This window comes from Coregonus lavaretus, assembly GCF_964263955.1.
Source record: "Coregonus lavaretus genome assembly, contig: HAP1_SCAFFOLD_1040, whole genome shotgun sequence".
In the NCBI taxonomy this organism is placed as follows: Eukaryota; Metazoa; Chordata; class Actinopteri; order Salmoniformes; family Salmonidae; genus Coregonus; species Coregonus lavaretus.
The window spans coordinates 59,115-78,699 of record NW_028160909.1 but is presented as its reverse complement, the minus strand read 5'-3'; the positions used below and the strand labels follow the sequence as shown (position 1 = coordinate 78,699).

Here is a 19,585-nt window from a genome sequence, read left to right as displayed (position 1 = left end):
GGGTATAATACATGACCCTGGGTTAGAGGGGGTATAATACATGACCCTGGGTTAGAGGGGGTATAATACATGACCCTGGGTTAGAGGGGGTATAATACATGACCCTGGGTTAGAGGGGGTATAATACATGACCCTGGGTTAGAGGGGGTATAATACATGACCCTGGGTTAGTTCCGTACATCACAGTTTCCTCCTGTGAATAGGCCAGTCTCCTCTTAAATATCTTAGTCTGGAATTATCATTGAGATTACTGACATACAAGTAATAACCACTCATTGTACTCATAAATAAGGTAGCCTGTGTAATCACCTTGAAATAATAGAATTATAAAATAGGCTGAATCAAAATTGTGTTTACATATGTTTAAGACTCACACTTACCTCAGCCTGTTTCTTCCACTTCATGATCTGGGTATCATTGCCGACCCTCAACCTGTTAACATGTCCTCTAGTGGCATCAGAACATAGGCAGATGGCCATGGAGTTCAGAGTGAAGAATATCTTCTCACAGCATCCTCCCCTCCACAGCTCCATCTCCAGGCATGTTGGTACAAACTTCATTTTATTTTGCCTGCTGGTGAACAAGGCCATTGACAGCACCATCCATGTCCCTCTGTCAAGGAGGTCCTGCTTCTTACGTTGAAAGTCGTCTCTGAAAAGAGGAGACATTAGAAGGTTTCTTCTCTTAGTTTTGTCTTTTGTCTCGGACAAGGCTTACATGTCAGAGTTGTACTTACTTTACTAAGTTACTTGTAGAAACGGTACAACTATATACAACATGGAAATTGTGAAATGATTTATATTGGACATCTAGTGTTAAGATGATATTGGGTTAATCCTCACATTGTGGTGATTTCTCTACCTTTGATGAGGTCTACTTTGAGGTTTCTGGCCTGGGGAAGGGTTGCCCTTTAGCAGGTGGTCATCAAAGGTGCCTTCTCCTCTGCCCCACGCCAGAGTCTCACTCCAGGAAAAGGTCTGAAAGACCTCTGTCTCCACCGGTTGGGACAAGGGACCATCTTTTTCCTGCACTAACTCCTTTTCTCTGAAAGTACATAGAAATCACACAAACCTATGATTCTACATTGTAGAGATATGGTATGGCATATCAACTGAATTATAATCTCAAGTCTAAAAAACAATCACTCTTATCACATACTTCTACTGCCTTACCTCTTGATGATGTCCTCTTTGTACTTCTTCACGTGTGACCTCATAAACAAAGCATGGAGGTATTGATGGCAATCCAGGTAATATCTGGCCCTGGCAAGGGGACCAGACCCATAGACTGGAGGTGTCCTCTTCACCTCAGGGACTTTGTTGGTCTTCCAGACAATCTCACCTTCTTCACCTTAGCTGGTGTAACAGCCAATCTCACCTTCTCCTCCTTAGCTGGTGTAACAGCGAATCTCACCTTCTTCTCCTTAGCTGGTGTAACAGCCAATCTCACCTTCTTCACCTTAGCTGGTGTAACAGCCAATCTCACCTTCTTCTCCTTAGCTGGTGTAACAGCCAATCTCACCTACTCCTCATTAGCTGGTGTAACAGCCAATCTCACCTTCTTCTCCTTAGCTGGTGTAACAGCCAATCTCACCTTCTTCTCCTTAGCTGGTGTAACAGCCAATCTCACCTTCTTCTCCTTAGCTGGTGTAACAGCCAATCTCACCTTCTTCTCCTTAGCTGGTGTAACAGCCAATCTCACCTTCTTCTCCTTAGCTGGTGTAACAGCCAATCACCTTCTCCTCATTAGCTGGTGTAACAGCCAATCTCACCTTCTTCTCCTTAGCTGGTGTAACAGCCAATCTCACCTTCTTCTCCTTAGCTGGTGTAACAGCCAATCTCACCTTCTTCTCCTTAGCTGGTGTAACAGCCAATCACCTTCTCCTCATTAGCTGGTGTAACAGCCAATCTCACCTTCTTCACCTTAGCTGGTGTAACAGCCAATCTCACCTTCTTCTCCTTAGCTGTGTGTGTGTGTGTGTGTGTATATATAGTACATTATATATCTATTAAATGGTTATATATTGATCATTATATATTATATTTATATAAATGACATATATATATATATATATATATAATATAAAGTGTAAAACTAGCAGTGTAAATGTTAAAACAATAAATGTTATAGAATAAGAGTTTACTGAAAATAATAAGTAATTAAGTGAATAATTAAACAAATGTAGTGAATGTGTCTGTTTGTAAATGAAACCTAGGCTATACAATTATTGTAATATGTAAAAGAAAAATATATTTCTATGATTTATCTTTCCTGGTTGTTTTTTCTCAGTGTCCCTGGACAGAAAATGTGCCAATCAATAAAGTTTTATTTGGTTGACGCCCCATCTGTAGATTGTGTGATTTGATTGGACAACAAGTATTTGGAGCCCTTGGTCTACGTCATTGGATATTCAATTGACACATGCACTCAGTTTCCACCTTCGAGAAACAAAAAGGAGGAAAATGTTGGTGTTTGTATTTGATTAACGTTTAATGAAAAAGTATGGATTTCAGCAAAAAAATTAAGACTCGCAACTACAGAGGACAAACATTTTATGATGAATTATTAGTATTGACCTTTTTGGTGTTTTTTAAAATTGTTATTACACGACAAATTCAAGCCAATTTTGTTTGCATTTTCAAATGATATATACTTATGTCTTATGCCTTAATTGTAGTAGCGTAACTGTGTTGTGAGATCTTAACTAGAACAATAAGAAACTATTACTGGATATAGTCAATGGGATAGTTGTTGTCATGGTAGACTTTTAAAACTAATTATGTGGCTGGCCACCCCTTTACAACTCGGAAGGCATGGTTTTGCAGATAAATGAGTAAACGTGAACTACACTCTTAAAAGAAAAGCTTCCTGTAGGATCCTTTAGGATAATATAAGGTAAACAATATACCTTAAGATTAATTTCCAAGCCTATACTCTGCCATCAGCTCGTTGTTGAACCGTTGTAGACTTCAGGGGTTCTTTGAAGAAGCCTTTTCAAAAGAGGGGTTCGTTTTGGAACCAGCAGCGCCCTCGTGAGTAAAGGGCCGCGAGCGCAGAATTCAAATTGGGACCGTTGGTCAAAAGACAACTGGAAGCGGGAAGCGCGCGGATGGTTGGAGAGACGCGACCAATAAGAGATGACTTGCAACGGATTGACGTGAAAGGTGAGTGAACCTTAGCTATTCGCTTAGCTAAGATAATAATTCATCAAACTACTATCAAATAACTTAAAAACAATACATGATGTAATGTACTCTTGGTTTTTCATTAGCTAGCCAAGCTACATAGCCTGTAATGTTAGCTGGTAATTGTTGTATAAATGTTGGTACGTTTTAGCTAACGTTAGCTACAGTAGCTAGCTAGTTAAAGTTACTGTAACGTTAGCTAACTTTAGCTAGCTAGACTCAATATTGAGAAATTGTAGTCATTTAAACCCATGAAATACTTTCTCACCATCTCATTCCATCCTCCTCCCTTTAGTACCTGGCTAATCCTGCCCCTGTCCAGTTAAGTGGTGGAGAGTTTGGGAGCTGTGAGCTCGGATAGAAAAATGTATCAACCGCCACGAACAGGTAAAACAGACACACACACACACACACACACACACACACACAGATGACCCAATGTAGATTATGTTCGACTTGACAAAAAGAAGAATACATAAAGCAGATCAGATTAGTTAGATGCATTTGATATTGAATATTCATGTTGTTTATGTTGTGTTTGTGTCTAATTGATGTCTTTCAGGTTGGCGTATTGGGGCGGATTGTTCTGTCCTCTGTATTTCAGACCAAAGCAAGACAATGTTTAAAGCTCGCTAAGGATCTACTAACAGGTTAGCCTCTATAAAGTCTTTGTATGTATTTGAAGTGTGATTATAGTGTGTTCTATGTTACTCCTTTGTCAATCCAATACTAACTGAATAGTGAATCAATCAATCAATACAGTTTGATTGTAGTGTGTTTTATGTAATTCCTTCATCTTTTCCAACACTAACTGAATGGTGAATGAATGTATTTGCAGTCAATCAATCAATCAATCAATACAGTGTTTGAACAAAATTAAACTCCAGTTGAAGAACTGGGACAAGCTACAAATCTCATTGTGGGGTAAGCCACATGTTATGAAGATGGTTAAAGCTCCTAAACGGAATTACATCATCAGCATGTTTCCACTGTCCATACCTGCCTACACCTTTAACACCATAGACAAAATGATTCATTTGGACTATTAAAAGGGCCAGGATGAACCAAGCTAGATTACATGTAAAGACTTAGAAGGGAGGATTAAAGCTCCCTAACATGTAATTATAGCAAGAAGCCTTTATAACTGCCCAGATAGACTCTCTTTATTGAGAACTCTAATAGGCCAATTTGGGTTGACATGGAAGAAGAACTTAATGCCCCATTTGGAGCATCATATTATCTGAGTCAACACTTAAATGTGGGACTGCAGAATCCCATATTATAAGAGACAGACATCCTCACCTTTCCTGACAAGCTCTGCTTCTTTATGGAACAACCATACATACAAATTAGGAGGAAAGGTGGTTGTCTGGAAAGAGTGGGATAGGTTTTGTTTTAGCCTCAACACTAATACATTTCACTTTTGCTTCATGTGTCAACTTTAATTTGAGTGTGGCTGTGGAAGACTGGTCCCTTGATGATGTCTGCAAGTGGCTGAGTACCAATGATCTCCATGATTCCATCCCATCATTCCAAGGTTCACAATATTTCTGAAGAATGCCAACTCTCTTCAATTGTCCACTTTGCAACGAGCATACTTTCTCTGTGTCCAGACGACTCACACATATTGGCCTCTATCACCAGCATGAACCACATTGTCTAATTACCTGTGGACTTAATGGGTGTGGGAAAGCAAATAGATGTTTCAGCGCCTATCGGTCACACATCTACCAAAACCACAGAGCTTTTAAGCCCCAACTTAGATGAGAATTGCCCTCATGATGAATTTGAGACGGGGACTGATCCCATTGAAGATGACATGAGCAATGTAGAGAGTCTGCCAGAGGCTGAATATGTTCAAGCCACAGAGATCAACACTGAGCAGCTAATTGAAGGTCTCAAAAAGAATATCTATTTTTTGATTTTGGAAATCAGGAAAGAACACTGCATCCCAGTTACGGTACAGAATAGCATTGTTGAGGACCTCAGAACCATTTTGGATGCATTTATGACACACTACAGCGATCCCCTCAGGTTTCATCTTACAAATAAGCAAATACATGTGGATGAACATGACGATCTCAGGGACTTGCTTAACAACTCTGCAGTATTTGAAGAATGCATTAGATGCATAAGCTCTGAGTGGATGCTGGAGCATTACCGTGTGAAAGAATTGGGCATGGTCCGGCCAATTGAAGTACCACTGAGCAACAAAGAAGGTTATAAAACAAGGTGATTTCAATACAGCTACATGGTCCCCAGGGTATATGAATATAAAGAGACATGAGACAAAACAATGGACCTGTAGAATGGAATAAGTTATAAGACCTCTATGATTCATTTCATTTGTCAGTTCTTCCAGCTAATGTGAGATGTTTAGATGACATAACATTTGAGGACACATACTGTAATTTAGCTGGCCATCTTTTCCCCTCCCTTTCTGGCTGTCCTCCCCCTTCCCTTCTAAGTTCAAGGTGGTTTATTTGTCATATACATGGAGTTAACAGTGCAATGAAATGCTGACTAGCAGGTTAACCTCTTGACAACAACAATAGAACAAGTCAGTAGCTAAGTTAATATAAAGAGTAATACAATAGTAATAAACCCTGCATTCATAACTATCCTTAACATACCTGGGGTGTTTCTGGGATAGAGGGTTGATATAAAAGTCTATATAATCAGCAATACAGGAAGATTCTGAGACACAATCACTTACTATTGGTCAGCCGTAGGGAACCGCCAACGTCTCAGGAGATATGTATTTTAGGCAGTAAGTAAAACTGCCTAGGCCTTGGAGAATCTGCCCCAAAAAGATAGACCCTGTTTATCTGTAATGTACTTATCCTCATATAGTTTACTCACTATCTCCTGGATTCATCTTTGTGTTTTCCGGTTGTGTTGAGTGGGACAATGGAACATAGTGTTTACCATTATCCTATTGTCTATTGGCTTCAAGAAGATATTCACTTTATCCATTACAACAATCTGAGCCCCCTTATCTGCTGGTTTAACACTATATTCTGATTGATGTTCAATGTTTCTAGACCTTGATTTTTTGAAAAATGTGTAAGGTTAAGCTGATATACAGGTCGGGTTCTGAATTGTGAAAAGGAAGCCACATCCCTACGTATAACAGTCTGTATAGTTTCTGACACTGACTCCAACTGAGGTTCCCAATGTGAGGGGTTTGGAAATAGTATATGAGGAAAATCTGTTTCATAATCAAAATGATCTAATAACTTCAATCTTCTATGATAGAAGTGTAGATCCCTCCGGAGCTCCCCGCAGTCCACCTGTTTAGGTGTTGGTATGAAAGTCAGTCCTCTTTCTAGAACCTCACCCTCTGCTTGGTTGAGCCCAATGGGACATTGCTGGTCAACACCTCAAATCGGTTGTGAAGTAGTATGGACATATTGATGGAACAAGGTCACTAAACTGGTGGTTAGACAGGGTAGATCCAAGAGCAGGCCTCTGCTGTCATCTAGAGGGCGTTTCTCTGTACTGCTTGACACATGGAGACTCAATGGAGGCACAGTGCAAAGTGCTCAAATTAAGGCCCAAACAATTGTTTGTCAGGCTGGGATCTATAAAGCAGTATGTTCTTCAATTAGATGCCAACTAATATTCATACAGGGACAATAGGTGGGGCAGGAGGAAGAATGGTGTTCCTGATTTTCAGAGGAATTCCCCTTATTTTTTTTAAGCTTCAGATTGAGATTGTTGTTATTCTCCAATATGTTTTTCTTCAGTGAGCCACTCTGGATTCTCCAAGGGGAATACTCCCTCTATTCTCCACTAGAGAGTTGGAGCTCCATGCTTTTGCTGGGAATTGTCCACTGTTGGTATACATTTATTTGGTCCCCAAAATACCAAAATAAAAAGGTGTATTTGTCTAGTTTTACCTGAGTCCCCAGTTAGCATCCATGTGGCTCATTTAAAAGTTTCAACAAAAAAAACGTACTCCTGACCTTTCACCACAATAGGCTTCTTCAGACAATGGGACAACAAGTACCAGCAGGTGTTTACTGCCATCTAGTGGAAGATACCAATAAAACACTTTATTATCAGGGTGGGGAGGGGGCTCAGCTGAAACAGAAAGTAAAGTTGTTCTTTTGTACAGGATCCATTTTGAGACGACAGAGCAGAAAACACTGTCTGGAGAGAAGTACAAAATAAAGTAAGTATTTCTGAACAATAGTCTATTCTAATGGACAGAGTAAGAGAATGAATACCTGGAATGAGATATTACTAGTTAGTAGAACTGCTACTTGAGCTTAGTTTGATGGGGGTTTGATGTTTATCTCAGGGTTTCTCAATCCTTTTGTTCTTGCCCAGCATTTACACACCTGATTGAACTAATCATCAGATAATTTAAGACAGTTTATTATTTGAGGCATACAAATGAACATTCTCAAATTAAAAACCTTTTGGATTTGTAGGCCTGTTTACACTTTATTATAGGCATACAGGAATTCACATTTGAGGAAAAAAGCTCAACTTAATTTGGTTTCAAGTAAATTATATGTTTAGCTAAAATAATGTAACAAGAAGAAGTACAAAAAAAAACTGAAGCAAGATTCAAAACAATGTGATGAGTTACTGCTGTCGCATGCAACTGACTGTTAGCTCCACCCTCTGGTTACTGTTGTTATATCAAGTGAGATGACAGAGGAGAAAACACTATATGGAGAGATAAAAAAATATGTAGTATTTCTGAACAATAATCTAGTCTAAAGGACAGAGTAAGATAATAAATACATTGAATGACAGTATTACTACTTAGTAGAAGGATCACAAACTCACCGGGTTCTGTCATATTATTATCCTACACCAGTGAAGTCAGAAGTTATGGGTTTTCCTCATATGAAAGTGAAAGTAAGTTTGTAGCCTACGCAGTTACAATATGGCTGTTGAAACTGTGGCGCACATTTCTCGGCAACATTAGACGTAGGATAAATGTGTTGATTTGAAGGAAAGACGGGCAGACTCTGGTAAGTCTAGGCTACACAGAACTATTATAAAGTTAAGTCGTCGTCAGACATTCAATAGACAGAGCAGGCTTGAGATATGATTCTTTATCATGCTGACCAACCTGGGCCTGGTTTCCACGATGGGATTTAGGCTTAATGCTGGGGGCGCATAAAAAGTGGGAAACGAGACTGAACAAAATACAAAGTTGAGTAAACGCTATTTTGCAAAGAAAATGGTGTGTGAGAGAGTTTACCCTCCACTACAACCCTGTTGATGTGGTGGTGAGCAGCGTAGAGGGTATAGTCCTTTAGTCTCTATGGACCAGATGGTAGTGTACAGTTCAGAGATGGCTTGATGTGGTGTGCAACATAGAGTGAATAGTCCTTTAGTCTCTATGGACCAGATGGTAGTGTACAGTTCAGAGATGGCTTGATGTGGTGTGCAGCATAGAGTGTATAGTCCTTTAGTCTCTATGGGCCAGATGGTAGTGTACAGTTCAGAGATGGCTTGATGTGGTGAGAAGCATAGAGTGTATAGTCCTTTAGTCTCTATGGACCAGATGGTAGCGTACAGTTCAGAGATGACTTGATGTGGTGAGCAGCATAGAGTGTATAGTCCTTTAGTCTCTATGGGCCAGATGGTAGCGTACAGTTCAGAGATGGCTTGATGTGGTGTGCAGCATAGAGTGTATAGTCCTTTAGTCTCTATGGGCCAGATGGTAGTGTACAGTTCAGAGATGGCTTGATGTGGTGTGCAGCATAGAGTGTATAGTCCTTTAGTCTCTATGGGCCAGATGGCCAGTTGGTGAGGGCTACAGCATGGGGAAAGAAACTGTTCAGATGGGGGTCTATAACATCCAATCACATAGGTTTACAGCAGCTGACAGATGCAAAATCATCGCTACTAACTCAAACTTCCTTGGTTTAAATACAATTTCTGTAAAGATTAAAAAAAAAAAAAAGTATATAATTTATACATCATGAGCCTCATCTTGAAGAGTCACCTGCGACAGCAGTCATATGAATGCTGATCTGGGATCAGTTTTGCCTTTTAGATCATAATGAATAAGACTACATGGAGAGGGGGGACCTGATCCCAGATCAGCACTCCTCCTCTGAGACACTGCCTTTATGAATAAGGTCCCAGGAGTCACCAGGACCAACTGGAAGTCGTTCTGGATAAGAGCTTCTGCTAAATGACTAAAATGTAAGTGTAGTATGAGTCAGCAGGACCAGGAAACCAAACACATGGTGTTGTAAAGTCTAGTTACAGCAGGGGTTCACTGCCATCTAGTGGAAGATACCAATAAAACACTTTATTATCAGGGTGGGGAGGGGGCTGAGCTGAAACAGAAAGTAAAGTTGTTCTTTTGTACAGGATCCATTTTGAGACGACCGCGCAGAAAACACTATATGGAGAGAACTGATAAATAAAGTAAGTATTTCTGAACAATAATCTATTCTAATAGACAGAGTAAGAGAATGAATACCTGGAATGAGATATTACTAGTTAGTAGAACTGCTACTTGAGCTGAGTTGCTGACAGACAGCCGTTTTCAAAGTGTTATCACATGTTATCAGTCAAACGTCTGGTGAAGATGGTGCAGGAGCTTTTCAATGATATGGTTTGATGTTTATATCAGGGTTTCTCAATCCTTTTGTTCTTGGCCAGCATTTACACACCTGATTCAACTAATCATCAAATATTTTAAGACAGTTTATTTGAGGACTGTTAACAATTATTATAGGCCTACAGTACATCATATTTCGGAGAGAAAAAAACACAACTAAACCTGGTTTGGAGTACATTATAAGTTTAGCTAAAATAATGTAAGAGATGTCTTGAAGAAGCACAAAAAAAAAAATTGAAGCAAGATTTGGCACAATGTCAGGAGTTACTGCAATCACATGCAACTGACTGTTAGCGCCACCCTCTGGTTACTATTGGTATATAAAGGGGTGAGGCCATGACTGCAGTTGAAACTGAAAATAACAAAGTATCTGTACAGGGGCCATTTTGAGATGACAGAGCAGCTCATAGTTTAATCTCTAAACTGCAACGCAGTTTGAAAGTAAAGTGAGTATTTCAGGTTAATAATCTAGAATAAAGGGAACATTTGGAATTCACCAAACTAGTGTTGGAGTGCTGCTGGGCCATTCCTACCATGCAGAGCCTTTTCTGGCCCCAGGAAATATCACTTCTTATTTAGTGGAAAATGTGGATTCCAAAAGGCTTTAAATATAAAGTCAGGTGTCCTTTACCTTAAACTGGAGGCAAAAGAAACGCACACCTGTTTAGGAGAGGTGCTGGGTAGCAGAGGAGAACACCTGTTTAGGAGAGGTGCTGGGTAGCAGAGGAGAACACCTGTTTAGGAGAGGTGCTGGCTAACAGAGTAGAACACCTGTTTAGGAGAGGTGCTGGCTAACAGAGTAGAACACCTGTTTAGGAGAGGTGCTGGCTAACAGAGTAGAACACCTGTTTAGGAGAGGTGCTGGCTAGCAGAGTAGAACACCTGTTTAGGAGAGGTGCTGGGTAGCAGAGGAGAACACCTGTTTAGGAGAGGTGCTGGGTAACAGAGGAGAACACCTGTTTAGGAGAGGTGCTGGCTAGCAGAGTAGAACACCTGTTTAGGAGAGGTGCTGGCTAACAGAGGAGAACACCTGTTTAGGAGAGGTGCTGGCTAGCAGAGTAGAACACCTGTTTAGGAGAGGTGCTGGGTAGCAGAGGAGAACACCTGTTTAGGAGAAGTGCTGGCTAACAGAGGAGAACACCTGTTTAGGAGAGGTGCTGGGTAACAGAGGAGAACACCTGTTTAGGAGAGGTGCTGGCTAGCAGAGTAGAACACCTGTTTAGGAGAGGTGCTGGGTAGCAGAGTAGAACACCTGTTTAGGAGAGGTGCTGGCTAACAGAGGAGAACACCTGTTTAGGAGAGGTGCTGGGTAACAGAGGAGAACACCTGTTTAGGAGAGGTGCTGGCTAACAGAGGAGAACACCTGTTTAGGAGAGGTGCTGGGTAACAGAGTAGAACACCTGTTTAGGAGAGGTGCTGGCTAACAGAGTAGAACACCTGTTTAGGAGAAGTGCTGGCTAACAGAGGAGAACACCTGTTTAGGAGAGGTGCTGGGTAACAGAGGAGAACACCTGTTTAGGAGAGGTGCTGGCTAACAGAGGAGAACACCTGTTTAGGAGAGGTGCTGGCTAGCAGAGTAGAACACCTGTTTAGGAGAGGTGCTGGCTAACAGAGGAGAACACCTGTTTAGGAGAGGTGCTGGGTAACAGAGGAGAACACCTGTTTAGGAGAGGTGCTGGCTAACAGAGGAGAACACCTGTTTAGGAGAGGTGCTGGGTAACAGAGTAGAACACCTGTTTAGGAGAGGTGCTGGCTAACAGAGTAGAACACCTGTTTAGGAGAGGTGCTGGCTAACAGAGTAGAACACCTGTTTAGGAGAGGTGCTGGGTAGCAGAGGAGAACACCTGTTTAGGAGAGGTGCTGGCTAACAGAGTAGAACACCTGTTTAGGAGAGGTGCTGGGTAACAGAGGAGAACACCTGTTTAGGAGAGGTGCTGGGTAACAGAGGAGAACACCTGTTTAGGAGAGGTGCTGGGTAAGAGAGGAGAACACCTGTTTAGGAGAGGTGCTGGGTAGCAGTGTAGAACACCTGTTTAGGAGAGGTGCTGGCTAACAGAGTAGAACACCTTTTTAGGAGAGGTGCTGGCTAACAGAGTATAACACCTGTTTAGGAGAGGTGCTGGGTAACAGAGTAGAACACCTGTTTAGGAGAGGTGCTGGCTAGCAGAGTAGAACACCTGTTTAGGAGAGGTGCTGGCTAACAGAGGAGAACACCTGTTTAGGAGAGGTGCTGGCTAACAGAGTAGAACACCTGTTTAGGAGAGGTGCTGGGTAGCAGAGTAGAACACCTGTTTAGGAGAGGTGCTGGATAACAGAGTAGAACACCTGTTTAGGAGAGGTGCTGGGTAACAGAGTAGAACACCTGTTTAGGAGAGGTGCTGGGTAGCAGAGTAGAACACCTGTTTAGGAGAGGTCCTGGGTAACAGAGTAGAACACCTGTTTAGGAGAGGTGCTGGCTAACAGAGGAGAACACCTGTTTAGGAGAGGTGCTGGCTAACAGAGTAGAACACCTGTTTAGGAGAGGTGCTGGCTAACAGAGGAGAACACCTGTTTAGGAGAGGTGCTGGGTAGCTAAGTCGTAGTTTAGTTACAGCAGGTGTTTACTGCCATCTAGTGGAAGATACCAATAAAACACTTGATTATCAGGATGGGGAGGCGACTGAGCTGAAACTGAAAGTACATGATCCATTTGGAGATGACAGAGCCGAAAACACTATATGGAGAGAACTGAAAAATAAAGTAAGTATTTCTGAACAATAATCTATTCTAATGGACAGAGTAAGAGAATGAACACCTGGAATGAGATATTACTAGTTAGTAGAACTGCTACTCGAAATGTATGACTGTAAGTCGCTTTGGATAAAAACGTCTGCCAAATGGCATATTATTATAATCAATAGGCCTTAGTGTTATAAGGTAGACTATTATCATTGTCATTAAGGAGACACCTATTTTACAACCCTTATTCCATGGAACATATTAACGCTGTAGAACTGATGCGCATCAAGAAATAAGGTGACAAATCACAGGAAAACTACTTTAGGCTCTCTAGAGCACGTTAGATACATTCTGTCGGAGGTGGTTTAAACTGCATTCTAATGTCGACTTTGCTTATGGAAAACCATGTCATGCGAAGGTTTTTACACATGCTCAGTTCTTGGGTCTCGAGTGGAAATTTGAAATGGAAGTTATGGAACTCCATCATGTGCTTCTGTTATGAGAAAAACTCCACAATAAAACTGACATTAAATGTGGAGAATGATAGATCTGTTGGCCATCAAGTAGCCTATTAATTGTTATGCCTGTCTAGGCTACTGTAGCCTGCCGTTTTATACTATAAATATGTTGAAATGACTGGAGTCTTTGCAAATCATTTTGTGCCACTCGTGTAGCCAACCTGGAGCTGGCAAACAGATGTAAAAAATAGCCTTTAACTTCAGTTTATTGTTGTTGTAGCCTCGTGTTATTATGTAATTAATAATGGCCGTGTTTAGTTAATTCAATTGGAAGTTATCAAGTGTCACCATGGTCACAGTTCTATCTCAATTGCTGAACTGATGTTAGAATGCATTAGATTGAAGGTAACAGTCAGCCAGATTAGGCTACAGGTAAAGAAATAACCTGGCTGTTGTTGACAAGCATGGACCTATTCAGTTCATATCCATGTTATTAATATTTGATTCATTGATTGAAATTACGACCCCATCCTCAGTAGCCTATTCCAGCAGGCTACTGGGCAACAGAAGCACTTCCTACCTCAAAATCGCCTTGCTATTCATGTTAAATAAATGTATCTGTCAATTTGAACTAAGCAAGCTGCTAAATCATTCAGCTTACATCTTGCCTACATCTTGCCCAGGCTACTGGAGGCTGTCTGAAATAAGATGTAGGCCTATCAGGGGCTATGTTTTGGCCTAGTTTTCAGGCCTTGTGGGCGGGTTTTGAGGAGTCATTGGCCTCGAAAAAGTAATTGCATTAAATAACCTGACTGTTTGGATGTGTCTGTTAGTAAATGTTTTATTTCTAAGAGATCATGAGTAAAAGAGAACAATGGACATTCTAGAATGAGTTGTCACTGTGTTAACTACAACCAACATGCTGCATCTCTGTTTAGGGGTCAGTGGTCTAAAATGAGTCTCTCTGGGGAGAGAGGGGGGCCCTGCCTCTAAAATGAGTCTCTCTGGGGAGAGAGAGGAGGGGGGCCCTGCCTCTAAAATGAGTCTCTCTGGGGAGAGAGAGGAGGGGGGCCCTGCCTCTAAAATGAGTCTCTCTGGGGAGAGAGAGGAGGGGGGTCCTGCCTCTAAAATGAGTCTCTCTGGGGGACATGACACCAAAGCTAAGAGGTGAGATGACAATTTTGTTTAAGAATTCTTAAGTTTATTTCCAAAACGCTATATCCACAATTGTTTTTCAGCAGAAATGATTGCCTTGGATACCTTCAATATTACTGTTCTCAGAGTTTTTATTAATGGATTTGAGATGTGTATAAAAATAAATGTTTTTTTGGCTAAATGCTATATATCCATTGTTTAGCTGGAATGGAATGTTCGTATCCTGTATATTTGACTGTGATATGTGGTTGTCTCACCTAGATATCTTTAGATGAATGCACTTACACACAGATCTCATATTACTGGATTTAGTTTTTTAAACAATTTTTAATATTGATGTTACAAATGTATTATGTGAACAGTTCTTTATAAAAAATGTCGTTATTTGTTACATTTGACTGTGTAAATCCTAGCAGTACTACTTATTTCTCTGAGAGTGAGGCAGATGTACATTCAATAATTAGTTGTCACTGTGTTAACCACAACCAACATGCTGTATCTCTGTTTAGGGGTTAGTGGTCTAAAGTTAGTCTGCATGGGGAGAGAGAGGAGGGGGTCCCTGCCTCTAAAATGAGTCTCTCTGAGGGACATGACACCAAAACTAAGAGGTGAGCTGACAATATTGTTTAAGAATTTATATTCCAAAGTGCTATATAGGAGAAAGAAAATCACATATATGTTTTTTCATACCCATTTTCTACTCTGAGACCCTTTGTGGATATGGGCCCAGATCTCAAAATATGGTTATAAAAAACAACGAATTTTTGTTTTACATAATAAAAAATAGAATATTACTAATGTAAGCCACAGTAAAGACTTGGTTTAGTTTATTGTGTTGCTCTGCTCATGTCCGCGTTCTGGAACTGTCCGCGTCCCTGTACAGAACTGTCCGCGTCCACGTACGGTTTGGCGCCAAGCATATTGTCCAGTTACGCGCAGAGTGGGCTGAGGTGATGTTGGGGAATAACGACGGAGTTTGTTACAGTGTTGAGACACCAAAGTTTATTGTTCAATTTGCTTTATTGCGTAATGGTCAGTGACAGTATGAGTGTAGCCAGATCCTTTTCACTCGCTATTCTTGTTTAATTGTGTGGTTCACCGGATTCGTCATCATCCTCGAGGGACAGACAAACGACCTGCTAGTTAGCCAAGCTAGTCGGTACAGCTAGCTAAGCTAGCTACTCTACCAACAGCATCCTAGTTATCCTATCTACCACTACATCATCACTGGCTGCCTGCATTTCTTGTGGACCGATGGAGCTCCCTGGTTGTTTCTTCCACATGTTAAATATCGTGGTGGACTTCTACCTCTCTCGTTGACGGATGCTGGCCTACGCTCCCTCTGTCCGGTTCTCCTCTCTTCACTAGATGGACGGTAACTTTAGTGTTTAACCCCTCTGTGTCCAAGGATTGAACTTTTGAATATTATTTTCGGGGCACCTCAAGTGACATTTTTTACAACGTTGATTTCTGATAAAATTAGTTCATTGCATCCGCCATGGAGCCCAGTTTCATAATATTACCTTCTGTCCCTGGTTATGAACTAACCGCGAAAAAACAAGCCTTATGTTTGGGCATTTTTCACCCTACCAGCTCCTATTAGTTCTATTGAGCTCCGTGACACCGACTCGCCTTCAGAACGTTCTATTCCCAGCCCATTGTTCTGCGTCACAATGCCAGCTTCACTATTGTTATCAATGAGACCGGGCTGCGTTAACCCTGTAGGTTTACCTCAGGTAACTGATTATTACCAAGGTTACGGCTACTTGGTGAGCGCTAACCCTGTAGGTTTACCTCAGGTAACTGATTATTACCAAGGTTACGGCTACTTGGTGAGCGCTAACCCTGTAGGTTTACCTCAGGTAACTTATTATTAACAAGGTTACGGCTACTTGGTGAGCGCTAACCCTGTAGGTTTACCTCAGGTAACTGATTATTAACAAGGTTACGGCTACTTGGTGAGCGATAACACTGTAGGTTTACCTCAGGTAACTTATTATTAACAAGGTTACGGCTACTTGGTGAGCACACACACTGTTCACCTGAGTACACGTTGTGGTCAACTATAGTGAGGTGAGACACAGTTTAAGAGGCGATGGCTGGCGGATAGCCATCAAACATTAAACATTTTCTGATCATGGTTAACCATATATATATATTTTTTTAAAGTGTACAATCTAAACAAAACGCATGTCCCTGTCCTCTTTTTCAAGATGTGGCCGATTTAAACAGCCAGAAGACATTTTTTAATTAAGAAATAACCATTTTTTTGACGACTTGTTGTTTCTAAGTGGCTGGTGGGTAATTTGATATGCATCGAACTCTTCCTTCATAGGCATCAAAATGAGGGAATGCTGCGCAGGTTCACTGAGTTGCAAACTAAATGGGTATAATGGGGTGATTGTTGTCTAATTGGGTGGTCTAGCTAATGGATTTGTAGATCTGACGCAGTTGCTACCTCAGATTATGAGCCTAGCAAGTGTCATGAATGAGTTATGTAGTACCCACATACGGCCACATGGAAGAGCAAGAGTGCCATAAACCCATACTGTTTTTTGCCATATAAACCCTAAACCTAACAATCAATCAAATGTATTTATAAAGCCCTTTTTATACCAGCAGATGTCACAAAGTGCTATACAGAAACTCTTACCCTTCTTATAACCTATTTTAGCCGTAACCCTAACCCCTAATTCTAGGGTAGGGTAGCCTAGAACACTTTTAGAAACTATTTTAGTAATAATATTATCTTAGTAAATACAATTATAGTATTAAATAGCGTTTTGATTATTTTGTTGTTATTTTATTATATGTATAATTGCAAAACAGAACACTTGATAAATAAGAGACATTTGTTTAATTTTTCAAATGTGGTTTGAATTGGGTGACCTAGTAACCTCTGTGTGAAGGTCCAGCAATTGGCGTGGGGCAGGTTTGAGACTGATCTAATACACTTTATTTCTCAGCTGCCTCACCAATGTCTGTATGTGAATTAATAACTTTTAATTGCTAAATATTTCCAATAGATGGCAGCATAAGACCATGAAGCATCAGTTATAGGCTACAAGCAGCAATATGATTGACATGAAATAGCATGCAACCAAATACTATATGTCCCATGATTTTCTGAAATGGTCACTCATTACTTTAGCTAGCTATATATCTCGTATTAATCCTGTGATGCTTTTGGAAGAGCAATTAAATAGTGACTATAGCAGGTGTTGAACCCCTGGTAAATAATCACCAGTCAGATGCTCCAACCTCAACCCTAGTATACATGCATTTTAAAATATCAAATATATCGATTAAACAACCTCGGAATAGATAAGACAAGAGTGTGTCTTCCAGCCCACCAATAAATTACATCATGCAACCCTCCCGTTTAGCAAATGTACCTCAACATGCCCCTCGCTTGTGCTAGAAGGCAGAGTGCTCGCTGCTGGTTGATGAATCTGACAATGAATGTACCAGGAAAATACGTTTTTCTCAACCAGAGGTGACTAAATTAATGTTCAGGCTTATTGATAATCGTTATAGTAATCAAGTATAATTTCAAAACATGAGCATAAAACAGGTAATAATAAACATGAATCATCATTATATTATTTCACAGTAATCTGTTAAATGCTTTTTTCAGTCATTCCTCTTGCGTTAGCAGTGTGGAAAGGGACAGTAAAAAGCGTGTGCAGGAGTTTTCCTGTGAGGGGGAGTGGTGGTGTATCCAGGGAGAAAACTTAACAAACCTTCTGAAATGTCATTTGTGGTCTTACGCTTCCATCTATTGGAATTATTTAGCAACTGCAGTAGTACTGAATAAAGTATATCCTTACTAAAGTAGTAATTACTCTGAATTTCAAAATATGAAATTTTCTAGTTAATTCTACCACTTACAACCATAACATATCCATTTATAGCATAACAAACAATGAAACTGACATAAACCAAAAACACCATACATTTAGTTAACTATATATATAAAAAAAACTATTTATTTAGATGGGTGACATTATCTGCCAAAGTAACACCACTGTAGATAAAGAAGAGCTCTCCAGTAATTGTACCAAAACTTTCAAAGGCCATTTTCTCAAAATTGAGGTCACACGTTTATCATCTTTCAAAGCAGAATTACTTTCCCATTGTTCCTCAACTGTAGTGTATTATATACCTTTTTCTAGCTGAGTCTGTACTTTTATCCAATGTAAAAAAACACAATTTCAAATTCTGCTAAATAAGTTCGAATCGAGCCGGTCGGCCACATTAGACTGTGTAAAACCTAGTAGTACTACTTATTTCTCTGAGAGTGAGGCAAATATGTTATGACTGTGTAAAACCTAGCAGTACTACTTATTTCTCTGAGAGTGAGGCAGATATATTATTACTGTGTAAAACCTAGCAGTACTACTTATTTCTCTGAGAGTGAGGCAGATATATTATTACTGTGTAAAACCTAGCAGTACTACTTATTTCTCTGAGAGTGAGGCAGTATATATTATTACAGTGTAAAACCTAGTAGTACTACTTATTTCTCTGTGAGTGAGGCAGATATATTATTACTGTGTAAAACCTAGAAGTACTACTCATTTCTCTGAGAGTGAGGCAGACATATATTATTACTGTGTAAAACCTAGCAGTACTACTTATTTCTCTGAGAGTGAGGCAGATATATATTATTACAGTGTAAAACTTAGTAGTACTACTTATTTCTCTGTGAGTGAGGCAGATATATTATATTATTACTGTGTAAAACCTAGTAGTACTACTTATTTCTCTGAGAGTGAGGCAGATATATTGCATTTTGCAAAAAAACTTGATTATTTGTCTCTCTGAAATGAAACCATCAAGTGATAGATTTTAAACAAATACATGTCTGTCATTGAACAATCCCATACCATGATTAGCTACTGAAAACACACACCAATCTCTTTCATAATTTCTTCTAACAATAAAAGCTAATTTACGAACATTTCTGAAAATAGATATATAGCGTTTTGGAATGAAACTCTTCTTATGTTTCCCCATCTGAACTCGGAGTAGATGAGAGACGTAATGTTTGTCTCTGTTGTATCGAAGCCCAATCAAGCAGGAGAGACCAGCCTCCCCTGTACCCAGCTGTGTGTCCATGAAGAGTGACCGGTCTATGGTTCATCCTATAGTGTTTAGAGTGGGAGACTTTTCTAGTGAACAAAGGTAAGAAGAACTCATGGGTCATGGTCAGTGAGTTAAACAACACTGTCTCTAGTCATTTCTCATCTCCCATTTTACCATTTATTTTTGTTGTTTTCATAATCCATAGGCTAATCCTTTTTTCCATTTTCATAGTCCTAAAACAATATCAAACCAATACTACATTCCCTCCCTGTGTGTGTTTGTGTGTCTGAGTGTGTGAGTGTGTGAGTGAGTGTGTGTGTGTGTGTGTGTGTGTGTGTGCACTCCCTGGATGAGGAGATCTAATCTGATGTTTTGTCCAC

The 19,585-nt window shown here is 40.2% G+C and overlaps 1 long non-coding RNA gene across 1 annotated transcript; it reads left to right on the top strand.

Moving 5' to 3' along the window:
* Positions 1-7,983: 7,983 nt before the first annotated feature.
* Positions 7,984-13,929, top strand: LOC311121318. Its single transcript, XR_014612266.1, has 3 exons — positions 7,984-8,176; positions 9,534-9,590; positions 13,901-13,929. It is a non-coding gene; the product is annotated as an uncharacterized lncRNA (long non-coding RNA).
* Positions 13,930-19,585: the final 5,656 nt, after the last annotated feature.